Raw genomic sequence first — 14817 nt, forward strand, 5'->3', positions numbered from 1 at the left:
AAGTTGTGTAAAACGTGGTTACGGAATCACCCACTCAGAAGTCTACCCTGCTCCAGTCATCTCTGGTTGAAAGCAGAGGCCACATTTCTCCTAGTAATAATTTGATCACTTAGATAATGTTTCAAATGTGAAGGGTTGACCTTTCCTCAAATGGGAGATTAATATTCCCCTTCCTTCAGGATTCCGTCACGTAGGTGATGCTGCCTGCCTTCAGAGCTTGTGGAGACAGGGTGAGCTGTGGGGGACTGGCAAGGCCCAGCCTCCTCCCACAGGTCTCCCCAACATCCTGGAGGGGTCCCTCCTGTTCAGGCTGAGAACCACAGCTCTAGAAATCAGTGAGAGTAGGATAGATTTGCAAGGTCTTTCCTTTAATAGTGAAATATTTCTATATATATATGACTTTATCTATGGACTGTTAAAGAGAAAAAACAATTAGCCAAGTTATAAAGGATCCTTTTCTCTATATTTTAATTCTGATTACCCAAATGCTTTGTAAGATATTTAGTCTCATTTGAATATTTTAGTGTCCACGAATAAATTAAAAGTTGTCTTCCATCTTACAAGTCTTGCTTTTCATGTCTGGAAGCCAGCTGAGTGCACATGTTCCAATTTGGCAGCTTTGTTATAAACTTGTATGTCTTAAGCCATAGGACAAAGAGATAAAATGCGACATCAATCTTTTTCCTGGAAATGTTTTCTGAAGCAATGCTTTAATCTATGGTACATGTTTTCATTGATCTTTATTGCTATTACTAAATATTCAGTTAAGGAATTAATGATTGAAAATGATTTTTTGCCTTTAGTTGCATTGGATATGTTGAAGATATGACTCAGAGGTTTTTTGTTTGTTTTTTTTTGTTTTTGTTTTCACTTTAGCAAGATGCAAGTATTTTTCTTAAAGTTAAAAAATTTTAAATTATAAATTGTACCGAACAAAAAATATATAGGAAATTATATAATGGACTCTTGTGTATCCACCACTGAGATTAAACAGAAGAGGGCAGTTTATTTTATTTTATTGATTAAGGTATTACATATGTGTTCTTATCCCCCCCCTCATGAGTCCCCCACACACACTCATGCTCTCACTCCCCTCGTGTCTGTGTTCATTGGTTAGGCTAATATGCATGCATACAAGTCCTTTGGTTGATCTCTCCCCCTAACCCCACCCTCCTCTACCTTCCCTTTGAAGTTTGACTATCTGATTGATGCTTCTCTGTCTCTGGATCTGTTTTTGTTCATCAGTTTATGCTGTTCATTATATTCCACAAATGAGTGAGATCATGTGATATTTATCTTTCTCTGACTGTCTTGGTTCGCTTAGCATAATGATCTCCAATTCCATCCATGCTGTTGCAAATGGTAAGAATTCCTTCTTTTTTACTGCAGCGTAGTATTCCATTGTGTAGATGTACCACAGTTTGTTAATCCACTCATCTGCTGATGGGCACTTAGGCTGTTTCCAAATTTTAGCTATTGTAAATTGTGCTATGAACATAAGGGTGCGTATATCCTTTCTGATTGGTGTTTCTAGTGCCTTGGGTTTTTAATATTTGCTTCAGAAAGGAGCTCTAGGATCTGAACAGTATATTTATGTGCTTGATGACACATAATAATGACAGCTTTGTTTCTATTCTGTCATTTGCTTATTTCTTTTTGTTATCTCACTCACTTGGCTAGTGTCTTCTATCTGATGCTAAATAGGAATCTGCTTTTAAAAGAAATGATTCAGATATTTGACCATTAAGTTGACTGTAGGTTTACAGAGATTTATTTTACCAGAATAAGAATGTTTCCTCCTTTTCTAATGCTCTAAGGGTTCCTTTCCCCTCACCCTCCACCCCAAAAAGAGGTCTTGAATTTTATTATATATTTACTATTCCTCCAGAGATGGAGACATTCATATTCTGTTGTTATTAAAACTTTAATTTTTAGATCAGTTTTAGGCTCACAGAAAATTTGAGGTGAAGTATAGAGATTTCCCCATATGTGACCTGCTCTCACACATGCAAAGCCTCCTCATTATCAGCATTTCACACAAGATGGTACATTTGTTACAATAGATGGACTTACCTTGACCCATCATAATCACTCACAGTTCATAGTATACATTAGGTTCACTCTTGGTGTGTAGATTCTATGGGTTTGTATAAATGTGTAATGACAAAAATCCATCAAACTGAGGAATTTCACTGTCCTGAGAATCCTCTGTGCTTCACCAATTTATTGTTCCCTCGCTCCTCCAACTCTTGGCAACCACTGATCTTTTTATTGTCTCTGTAGCTTTGTCTTTTCCAGAATGCCATATAGTTGAGATCATACAGTATTTAGCCTTTTCAGATTGGCTTCTTTCACTTAGTATAATAAGCATTTATCTTTTTTTTGTAGTATAATATGCATTTAAGTTTTCTCCATGTCTTTTCCTGGCTTGATAGCTCATTTCTTTTTAGAAGTGAATAATGTTTCATTGTCTGGCTGCATCACAGTTCATTAATCCACTCACCTAAGGAAGGACATCTTGGTTGGTTGCAAGTTTTGGCAACTATGACTAAAGCTGCTATAAACATCTGTGTGCAGGTTTTTATGTGGATGTAAGTTTTCAACTCCTTTGGAAAAGTACCAAGGAGTATGATTGCTGTATTGTATGGTAAGAAAAAGTTTAGTTCTGTAAAGAAACAAACAAATAAACAACCCCCCCCCCCCCCACACAAAAAACTGTCTTCCAAAGTGGCTGTACTATTTTGCATTCCCACCAGCAGTGAATGCAAGTTCCTGTTGCTCTACATCATTGTTATTATTTGATGTTGTCAGTGTATTTTGGCCATTCTAATAGGTGTGCGGTGGTATCCAGAAGGTTTTAGGACTTCATTGCTAGTCTAGTTGGTGTTTGGGACCGAATCATATCTCTGAATCAATAAACTGTTTTCCTACACTTTTTCTGTTTAGCCCAAATGCCTTTTATTGAACTTCCTAATCTTCACTGAGATGCTAAACCGATTTCTGTCACTCCTGAGCATCTGAACAGACATTTCTGCATTTGAATCTTTACATATTTAATCGGTTGAAACCCAGAACACTATCATCACTTTTAAATCAGCCTTAGCCCCAGGAAAGTAACTTAGCAAAGTAAAATAAAATGAAATAAGTAAGGAAAATGTGTGAATACTGGCGATATGTGGGCGGTGGAAAAAGGAGTATTTGTACTCAAAGTAGTGCCTTTCAAAATTGATTTAGCAGCAAACTATATCTTCACACAAAATATAACCAGAATGCTAATGTGAAAAATAGAAAGCAGAGCTTCTCATGTTGGCAGCTTCAGGGTGGGCAGGGTGAAATGGGGACCTGAGACTTTTTCTCATAGGCAACTCCCAAATTTTTATTTTTCTTGGCTCAGTGAGGTCACTCAGCCTTCTAGGAGGTGGCAAAAAGCATTGTCTATAGAGCTCTTCTCTAAGATAATAATATATATTTTTGAGAAATATTATAGATTTTATATGTTTAAATAGACATTACTTTAAAAAATATTCTGAGAACTTACACATTTTTCAGTACATACTTTTGTTAATACAAACAAATAAGAAAATAACTTAGAATATCTATTTCCACCAACTAATAAATATTAATACCTTAACTTTTGTACTTTCTTAAAGCGGTCACTAGGGGAAGTTATATTTTTATCCCAATCATAGTAACATTGCTTAAAATATACTTGAATTACTCATTGAGTCCATTTATGAACTACTATAGAAAATGTCAATAGATTAAGTAAGAACTTGTTTTGAATACAAATGGAATTGTCTTCACTGGATGGATCTTTTGACTGTTTCGAAAATTCAAGGCCAACATCAAAAGGATGATGCTTTTGCCACGATTATAGCTATTCAAAGCCAAAAGAATTGCAAATGCCAAATGTAGTTCCAAAAGAAAAGTTCCTAATATGATATGACTACGAACAATCACAGCATCATTAGAATAAATGTATAACCTCCTTTATGATGATTGCTCTAAAGAATTCTCTGTTCCTGTGGCTGTGTGAGTTGTGATATGCCTGTTCAAGAAGGGTCATGCCTGGTAGAGCAGAACAGACTGCAGTGTCTAGAAAAGAGCCAGTTAGCGAGCAAGAAGGAAAGGATTTCCTAGCTGGGTAAGGCTGGTGAATCTTGTTACAACTAATGGACAAGAGTGGCCCCTGGGACTTAGTGATCAAGACTGAAAAATGAAATTGGTACATGGTCTTAAGTGAAGAAAAGAATCCGAGGAACAGGTGCAAAGGAGAATAGATGAACAGTTTCATAAATCACTAGAGGCCCAGAGCATGACATTCATGCACTGGGGGAGGCGAGGTCCCTCAGCCTGGCCTGAGCCCTCTCACAGTCTGGGACCCCTCGGGGGATGTCCTACTGTTGGCTTAGGCCCGCTCCCTTGGGGTCCTTAGTGCTGCCTCAGAGCCACTGCGCTCGACAGCCATGAGCCTGGCTTCTGGCTGAGCAGTGCTCCTTCTGTGGGAGCGCATTGACCACCTGCATTGAGCATCTGCCCCCCTGGTGGTCAGTGCATGTCATAGTGACTGGTCGTTTTATTGTTCGGTCGATTTGCATATTAGGGTTTTATTATATAGGATGATTTTAAAATAATTGAAAGCAAACTTGATTAAGAGCTAGGAGGGTAGTTGATATAAGAAAGTAGTCTTGGTGCAGTAGAAAACATTCCAGATTTGAATCAGAAGTCATATATTTAATTCCTTCCTCAACCACATATCGATGATATGACCTTGGGATAGTCACTCAACTTCATCTGTGTTCATATACTATTTTGCACATATCTTTGTTAGCCTTATTACATAATGTTATTATGTAATGTAATATTATTTTGAGCCACTTATGCATCTGCCCCTCTTCCTGGGCTCTGGGTACTTCAAGAGAGCTTTTTTAACTTACTCATCTTTGCATTTCCTATTGGCACAAAACAGGTGATCAATCATTGTTTCCTGAAATAAAATGCAGAGTTGTGAAACTTAAAATGATGAAAGCTCTTTCTGTAGAGTTGTAGACTATTTTTATTAAAAATAAAAATCTGAGAACTGAGTTGCAGCAAAGGAAATGAATTCAATAAAAGATATCGCTCAACTTTATATTTTAATCCTTTCATGTTCAAAAAGGTTGAATTATGAAAGTGTTTTCTGTTGTGTGAATATGGGCAGAGGTTGGCATTAATTCCAGGCAATTGAAACTGGCTCCAGTTTCATTGGACTGCTTAGGGGTCATGGTCACATGTTTATGAATATCACATGTCATTCAACTTGTCATTTGCCTGGTACTAGAAATTTGCTATGAAACAACTAGATTTAATACATGATCCTTCCTCAGTGACTTCCATGGGCTTCTCCTTTCCTTTACTCCTGATTGCTCTAAGGGAGAAGGGATTGGTATTTTCCCTTCTTTGAAGTGAATTTGGAGTTACTCCTCGGCATTGAAGAGAGTGTCTCTTTGCATACTTGATGTTGCACCAAGTTCCCATCTGGGGGCTTATGTTTCATGTTTTATCAGGCATCCCAGAGTGCAGTTATCTCTACCCAGGCAGAAATAAGATCCACCTCTGCCTGAGCTGGCCTGGAGAGTTGCAGATGATGCCAGCCTTCTCTAAGAGATACAGGAAATGCTTCAAGATATTGTGAATCTTAAGGACAATAGCTTTGACCTATAGTAGGCCTTCTGAATGCAGCCTTTGAGCTTTTACTGGGATGACTCTGGTGTAAGTGAAATGAATGGAAAATAAAATATTCAGTGATCATTTTGACAGCCCTCAAACTCTTGAACCTAATTGCCAACTAGCTTTCCAGTAAGGATGCTGAGCTATGGTAGTTCAGCATCTTATCAGGTTGTTCTGTCTCATTTAATAAGCCCCTCCCCATTTATTATTCTCTATTCCATCCTTGAAAAGCAATTGTTCCCAAGGATAACTCTGGTTGATTATCCAGAGGTGTCAAGCATGATTAATACTCTACTTTACATCATGCATCATCTTTTTCCTCTCCTTTGGGGCCCTGAGAGCAATGTCCTTTTCTGCTCCTTGCTGCCACAACAAATAAGCTCCCCTGTATAGTATTTACAGAAAGACATATTTCCTGCTGTCTGTGCCCTGCACAGGCTAGCAGATTGGATGGCAGTAGTTCGGATCATCATAAATCGCACGCTGGCATGATGTGTCTGGGGCACTGCCACGGGTCATGCTCATGGGACTGCCATAAATGGCTGTCCGAGAAATGACAACCAGAAACAATATGAAGGTTCTTCTCGCTTTCCCCACCCAAACCCCAGAGGGAAACAAAAGGGAATCCAGACTGTCTGAACATTGCTGTGTGAGCTGAGAACTGTCATCATTTCCCAGCTATGCCGAGTTTAAAGCCTTGGGGTATAACAGAACAGTGAGTGTTTGGGTCAAGATCAGAAGATCTGGGCTCAAGAATCATCCTTCTCTCTTTCAGGTTTATATTGAATCAGGCAAGGAAACTCCTCCAGCTTCAGTATCTTCATCTGTAAATGGGGTTAATAATAGCAACTCGCCATTCGCGAGGACTCAATGCTATACTGTACATGAAAGTGCTTTGTGACCTGCCAAGTGCTGTAGAAATATGAGTAGTTGGTATCCTCTGCTGTGTGCTTCCCTCTGGGTCTCCCTATCAGAGTGTGAGTACTCACAGGGCTGTGCCTGCTGTCCTGCTTGCTGTCTGGCCTTGTCTGCTGTATTGCCCTGACTGCTGGTTTTGGCATGACCCCTGGCTCTACTGCTGTATTTGGCTTCTGTGTGTGCCCTGACTCCCAACTACTTTGCTCTCTAGTGTGTTCTTGACCTCTGTTCTCTGTTCCCTCCTTATGGTTCACCACCCTATCTCTCCCTTTTTCTCAGGTGTCTATAGTTTTACTTGACAAAATGTTTTAAGAACTTTGTCAGGTAGTTATAAATGGGGTTCATGATGTACTTAATCCTTAATCCAAGTGGAATTTGGAATCTAGCAAATTAGTTTTTTGTCTTCCAGATGGGATGCTATAAGTTTTAAGTAAGGATTTTTGGATTGGAAGGGACAGATAGTAATTAAAAGATCAATAGTAGCCTGAAACTAAAGTTGCTTAGCAAAATCTGAATTTGGAAAGGGGCCATAGAGGAAAGAGAGTGAAGAAGCAAAAACCTTTTAAAGGCACCATGTTAGTGTGTGTGCTTATGATTAATTTTTAATTTCCATATAATAATAGACCAACATACATTTTATCACTTATTTGAATAGAAAAAATAACCATTAAAAAATTGAAAAGAATCTTAAGCTTCCAATAAACCAGAAGGAGGGATAAATTGAAATTTGAGTAAGCCAGAAAAAGAAAGAGAAAAAGAGGAACTAGCTCTGGCCATGTGGCTCACTTGGTTGGAGTGTCATCCTATACGCCATAAAAAAGGTTGTAGGTTTCATACCTGGATGGGTGCATGCAGAAGTAAGCCGATCGATGTTTCTCTCTCTCTTTCTCCCTCTCTTCACCCCTCTCTCTCTAGAATCAGTGGAAACATAGCCTTAGGTAAGGATTTAAAAAAAGAGGAACTAGAAACACAAGAAATAAACAGTAAAAGCAAAAGAACATGGAAAGTGGGCTTCTGGACAATTACTAAAGTAATTACCAATTACGCATATACTTTCTATGGAGGAAAAATAAGAGCCAAATGAAATTTGAGTTGAATAGGTATACTCATGAAAACTCAGCACATCCTTGGTTTGGCTTTTCAGCAGGCACACCCCAACCTAGAGCAAGCATCTAAATGGATACCCACATCCCATCCTATTTAGTAATCCTATATAATAAAAGGGTAATATGCAAATTGACCCTAGTGGTGGAACAACCAGTTGCTATGACACACACTGACCACCAGGGGGCAGACACTCAATGCAGGAGCTGCCCCCTGGTGGTCAGTGTGCTCCCACAGGGTGAACTCCACTCAGCCACAAGCCAGGCTGACGGCTGCAAGCACAGTGGTGGTGGTGGGACCCTCTTCTGCCTCCTTGGCAGTGCTAAGGATGTCTGACTGCAGCTTAGGCCTGCTCCTCCTAAGCCATCACTTGGACATTCCCTGAGGGCTCCCAGACTGCCAGAAGGATGTCTGACTGCCAGCTTAGGCCCGATCCCATAGGGTGGACATCCTCTGAGGGGTCCCGGACTGCGAGAGGGTGCAAGCTGGGCTGAGGGACCCCCCGAGTGCACAAATTTTCCTCTAGTAGATCTATAAAAAAATTATACAAAAGGAATAGTTAAAAATTACATCAAACTTAAAATTGATAAATACAATATTTTTCTATCATCCGGGTCCATAGCAGTTGGAGGGTTTTTGGGCAGGAGATACTGGGCTTATGGTCTTGAAGGAGGCAGGGTGTGCATGCACCCTGGGCCTGCAGACTTCTCCCTGTTTCAGACAGCCGACCATAGGAAGCACAGAGTGGGCTCTTGAATGTGTGAGTCCCAAGGTAGGGCCTTTGTCAGGCTCTCAGTGCTGTACTGTAAGTGAAAGGACTTCAAATGTCTTCTTTTCATTCTATTAGAACTCACAAAAGATTTAAAGAGCATTTTGGTCTGCACCCCATCCCTCAGGCCAGGAGGGCAAGAATCCCAAATGGGGACCTAGGAGACAAAATTTCATTGTTGGCTCAGATAACACATCAGCTGGCTTTCCTATTACTGTTTTTCTTATTTGTGAAATGGAAGTAGTTCCCTTTCCTAGGGATACTTAAAAAAGATAAATGCTGAGTTTCAAGAATCTGAAGGCGCTTATATACCCTGAGTTGATGAATGTGAGGGAGTAAAATTAGTCTTTCCTCCACTCCCAGCAAGTTGGGCTCCAGGACGCCCTTCCTCTGGGCCTAGAATCCCACAGGCTCCCCAGCAGGAACCTGCTTCCTCTTGAGAGCCAGGCTGCTAGCCATGCCTGTCCTGTTCTTCCTCTCAAGACTTAAATACCGAGCGCTTATTGCTCCCACATGCACTTTCAATCTCTGTGTGTTTTTCCGCTCAGGCGCACCCCCACCGGCCAGCTGGCTTTGCAGGGGGGATGCAGAGGGCGCTGCCAGCTGCCTGGCTTCTCCTAAGTGCAAAGACAAGGACAACCAGGGCTCCAGTAACAGCCCGGGAGCGTCTGACTCCAGCACTAGTCATCATCGCTCCTCCATGGCAGAGCAAAGCCTCCCCCTTCTTGTGAAGGAGGAGGAAAATCACAGATGCAAAAGTGAGGAGAAAAGAAAATGATTAGGTTCATTGGAAAGGCTGAGCCAAGTTTTCCTCTTTCCCCTGTTAGAGCCTCCAGAGTTTATCCCCTCCCGCCAATAAGCGCCTTGAGGCAATTAACAATGCTGAGCTCTCCGCTGATATCACTGATTCCGTCTTTACAGGAGGAAATTAGTTCTGAGACAACAGTCAACAGCCTGTCCTTTGAGTTGGCTCGGGGAATACAAACCTCACACACACTCAGAGCCTTTCTGCTGACTAACTGCCTTTGAATGGAAGGAAGGCTTTGCCCGGGTCTTTGTTTCTTGAAAATGCCAAAAGTAATTGGGACCACGACAGGATTATCTGTGGAGTCAAAGTCACTGGAGGTGGAAATACAAATGAATGCCTTAAAGTGCTAACATTTTTTTTTTTTCTGTCGGAGGGTTACATTTAAAGAGCATCTTTCCGATAACCGTGTATTGGCCCCAAACCACTGAAAAACAAAAGGAAAACCAAAACAGACCAACAGCTGCCAAGAGGGGATAATTTCCCCCTAAGCTGAGGCACTATGTGCTGAATTGCAGCCCAGGAGTGATTTTTATAGCCAAGTTATAAATGGCTGGAAATCAGGAGGTTTTGACAAAGTCACTAGGTGGAAATACAAATGAATGCCTTAAAGTGCTAACATTTTTTTTTTTTCTGTCGGAGGGTTACATTTAAAGAGCATCTTTCCGATAACCGTGTATTGGCCCCAAACCACTGAAAAACAAAAGGAAAACCAAAACAGACCAACAGCTGCCAAGAGGGGATAATTTCCCCCTAAGCTGAGGCACTATGTGCTGAATTGCAGCCCAGGAGTGATTTTTATAGCCAAGTTATAAATGGCTGGAAATCAGGAGGTTTTGATGGAAATGCTGACCGACCTTTAGCTGTATTGATGCTTGTGAGTGCTGCTATGATGAAAATGCCCTGCTTCCACCACCCGACTCCCCAAGCTCTTTAATTCTTGTAAATAATGTGCTCGAACCTCACACTGAAGCTGGCCAGTGAAGCAGCCAGGGGGATATGATTCGAGAATAAAACTCAATTCTGGGTCAGAACATACAACCCTGGGTTTGATTTCTTAGTGCTCAACTGGGACAAAAAATACCCCCCTCCCCCCCAACCCCTTTAATGGCACAATAATCTCTGACTAACAGTGATATGGTTAATTGTCTCCTTTTCTTTCTCCCTTCCCCCCAAATGGGGATAACAGACCAGGAGCAAGGCTCTTACTGACCTCTAAGCCTGTGCATGCTTTTGGCAAAATGTCCTGATGTGGAAAATAGCAGTGCCTTTCGGCCCCCGAGTCATTATTTTGTTGTTGTTCCACAGCATCCATGATGAGAGGTGCTCAGTGCCGATAAAGGCGCTGGCACCAGGCTGTGGCGCAGACTCAGAAATTTTGTCTCTTACTCAACATTCAATTGCTACGAATTAGGCAGATATCCACCGTTATCTCTGAGGGACATAATTCTAACTTCCTTCCCATGGCACCAGGCCTCTTTGTTTGGAGAGCTCATAGAAAGTGGATGCCCCTGTCATCGCTTTCCGTCCCAGATTGTTCTCCAATCGTGGTCCTCACACATTTGTCTCTCTTCACCTGCCCCCTCCCCCCAGTAAAGCATATGTTTCAATCTATTAAGTTCTCTGCATGTCAGAACCACCAAAAAAAGATCAAATAATATAGTTTGGCACATTTTGCACTTTGTCACTTACCATTGAGATTTTGTAGATAGAAAAAAAGTTGACGACTGCCCTTGAAACGGTGAGATATGGAGATTTTTCTGCCTTGACAGGTTTTTTTTTTTCTTCCTTTCATCTCACAAATCAGCCAGCCCCTCTATTCTATGAAATGTAAAGTCTAGTTGGATTACTTTTCATAAACTTCATCTTTAACACACTTTTCTCCTCTTGTATTTCTATAATGTATGCAAAATGCCAGGCTCCTCAAAAGAACTTTACAGGTCATTTTCCTGCCATAATAGTCGAATCAGCAGCAAATGCACTTCATGGTCTAAATGCAGTGACAGAAGTAGTCTGACAGCAGAAATATGTACTGGATAGTAACTTCCACGAAGCCTTGAGATTTTCACATGAGTACAGATTATGGCTTTAGAAATAGCTTTTTTTTTTTTTTAAAGATTGGCTCTGTGTAAATATGAAAGGGGAGCATTATTGACTTTGTACTATCTAGTGCCCTTGACCTAGTGACATTATTGATTTCCCACTATTGTCTTTGTATGTATGGGTCCAAGAGGATAGAACTGTAATAGCTGTCTCTGTCACAATTAATTTTGTTCTTTGCTGTGGGATGAGCCACACAGAAGCCCTTGAAAGAATGACTCCTCCACACATGCATGTGGATAGACACACACACACACCCACAATTATTTTATCAAATTCCAAAATTGGGTCACCTGGTCTGATGAAAAGTTTCTTCTTCTCATTTGTGAATTTCCCAAGAGGGAGAGTTGTAGAAGTAAAACAATAATATTTCAATTATTACCATAATGAGGTATCTTTATTGAAAAGGATAAAATTAAATGAAATTGCAATGAATATGCAAAATTTGAAATGCTTATTTCCTCATTGGTAGTGAAATAATCAAAACTCTCAACATTGAAAAACTTCCATATTATTAAAAAAATAAGGTACCAAACTATAAATACTCTATACATTTCTTCATGTAAATATATAAAATCAGTTTTGGGCTGCTATAACAGAATACCATAGACAGTGGCTTAAACAACAGAAATGTATTTCTCAGCAGTTCTGGAGGTTGGAAGGTTCAAGATCAGGGTGCCAGCATGGTCGAGTACTGATGAAGGAATCTTTTTCTGGTTTGCAGATGGCTGGCTTCTTGCCCTATCCTCACATGGCAGAGAGAGTGAGCTCTGGCCTCATCCTTATAAGGGCATTGAGGGATCCACCCCTATGATCTAATTATCTCTCAAAGGACCACCTCCACATACCACCACACTGGGGTTAGAGTTTTAACATATGAGTCTGTTTGTGTATGTATATATGGGGGTGGGGGGCACAAACATTTGGTCCGTAACAATGAGTACAAAGATTCTCACTATTGAATCTCTTCTGACTATTCTGGAAGATTTGGGCTAACAAAACTTAATTTACTAGGATCCTACTTCAGTAATCTGGCATTATTTGTTGTTTTTAACTGCTATTATTTAATATGCAAAATAGAAATAGTAATTGTCTACTTCATGCCCATTTCATCCCAGGGAATAAGTGAAGATTAATTACTGTAAGCATTCTGTGTTCCTTGGATGAAAGTTACACATCAACAAGTAGTCATTTTCTAGTGTGCAATTTCCTTATTGTAATTAATGCGTTTTGGTTATTTTGTTATGTTTTGAATCATAACAAAAGTGCTCCTTCTAAGTACTTAAAAGTACTTATCTTAATTCCCCATGGAATTTTATTATTCATGACAGACAAAATAAGGGACCAATTGCCATTTTTGGTTTTGAAACTTCCATCAATGTGGCTTTAATTCTTCTTTCTTTTCCACTGTCCCTTACTCCCTCTCTTTCTTTCTTACTTTGAATAGTTGTAAAAATACAGAAAAGTTTAGAAAATAATAGAACTAGCATTCTGGATCAGTTCATGTTGCCATTTAACATACCAGCTCAAAAATTCAGGGACTGCGTAGGAAGTTCTGCTGGTCTGGGCTTGCCTTGCTTATATATTGGTGGTGTTAAAAGATAAACTGAGGCATATTAAAAACTTTAAGTTTATTTGAGCAAAAATCATTCAAATCGGGCAGTATCCAATCAAGCAGAGAGAAAGGAGCTCTGAGCTCTGAACATCTGTACAAAATGAAAGATGTTTACAGGCAGAAGAGAGCAGGGACTGGGGAGTTACACTAGACAAAGAGGTTTGTTATTACAATGTCACTATCCTTTAGGACATGGGTGTGGAACCTATTTTTCTGCCAAGGGCCATTTGGATATTTATAACATCATTCTCAAGCCATAGAAAATTATCAACCTAACAATTAGCTGCTGTATTTGGTCAAACATTTTATTAACACTCCTAATGCCTTGGCATGGGCCTTATAAGGCCCTCTGGCTGGAGATTCCTCCCACTGCTTGGGGGTTGGTGTGGTCTCTCAGGCAGGTTACCTGGCTTCGGTTGATCTAGTGATTCCTGATGGATTGGTTTAAGAGTCCATTGCTGGGAGAGTCCAAACTGTAATTAAATGACATCATGGTTTGGTGATGTGAAGCTTAGCATAAGCAATTCCGTTCTGGGCCTGTTGTCTTGTTTTTAACAGTGGTCAGGTGGTAATCAGCTAGGTCGGGCACAGGGGCTGCTAGTGGGAGGTGGCCGCTTAGCTATGCTCTAAGTGGCCTTTCAGCTGTGTAAGCTAGTTCAGAGTTATGCTCACGCTGAAGGCAGGGGTCTGAAAGGGAGAAAGCTGCAGTGTGCAAGACTAGTCTCAGAACTGGCACGCCATTAGATCTGCTGCTTCCCATTGACCAAAGCAAGTCACACGGCCTGTCTAGTTCAAGGAATGGAGAAACAGATCCTATCTCTTATAGGAGAGGCTATGAAGTGGTATTTTAAAAAGTGTGCATATATGGAGGCCTACATTGGGGACATCAACACAATTAACCTACCCTACATGTTATTCCAGACCGTCTAGGATTGACACTTACTAACATTTTATCATATTAAAAGTCGCAATTAAAATATTAAAAATATAACATATTAATTAAAATGTTGGGTGATTTTTCTCACTGGGAAAATCATTCTCTTGAATTTGGTGCACACACACATCACACTCATATACTGGTGGTTTTAAAATGCATGCCAGTTTTTTTTTTTTTACATTCCTCCCATCATGATATAGAGTTTAATAGCCCCTACACTTGAGAGCAGTAACTTGCTGCTAACAATTAGAACACACTGGAAGGACACTGCATGCCTTCAACGTTGAGGTCAACCAAGGGGATAAAGCTTCAACCTGGCTTTCTCTCTCTTGGCATACACTCCTTGGGAGCTCTGGGATGATGTGTAAGAACTCAGTTGAAGCATAATAGCTCCCCAAATATATCCACGTCCTAAACCCCAGGACCTGGAAATGTCACCATACATGGTGAAAGAGATTTTGGTGGAGATGACTAAGAATCTGGGTGATCGGGGTGAGCCCAGTGTAATGACAATGGTCCATAAAATTGAGAGGCACTAGGAGTCAAAATATATTCAAAAGGGAGCAGTGTAGAGATTCAAGAAATGCTAGACAAATAAGTGGAAAAGGAACTGAAGCTTCTAAAACTCTCAATTATATTTCTAGGGAGCAGGTCACTCAGGCATATTAGTTCAACCAGTGAAAAGTTTGATCTTAATGGTGGCCCTTGAGGTGGCATGAAGTTAAAAGTTCTCTTTTTTTTTCCTGAAATATCCTTTGGGTCTGTGTATTATATAGGATTTATCAGGCCATTGGTATTTAATTTTACCACCATTGTTGATTATACAGTTTACTAGAGGCCCGGTGCACAAAAATTTGTGC

The sequence above is a fragment of the Myotis davidii genome, unplaced genomic scaffold (assembly GCF_000327345.1).
Source record: "Myotis davidii unplaced genomic scaffold, ASM32734v1 scaffold98, whole genome shotgun sequence".
NCBI lineage: Eukaryota > Metazoa > Chordata > Mammalia > Chiroptera > Vespertilionidae > Myotis > Myotis davidii.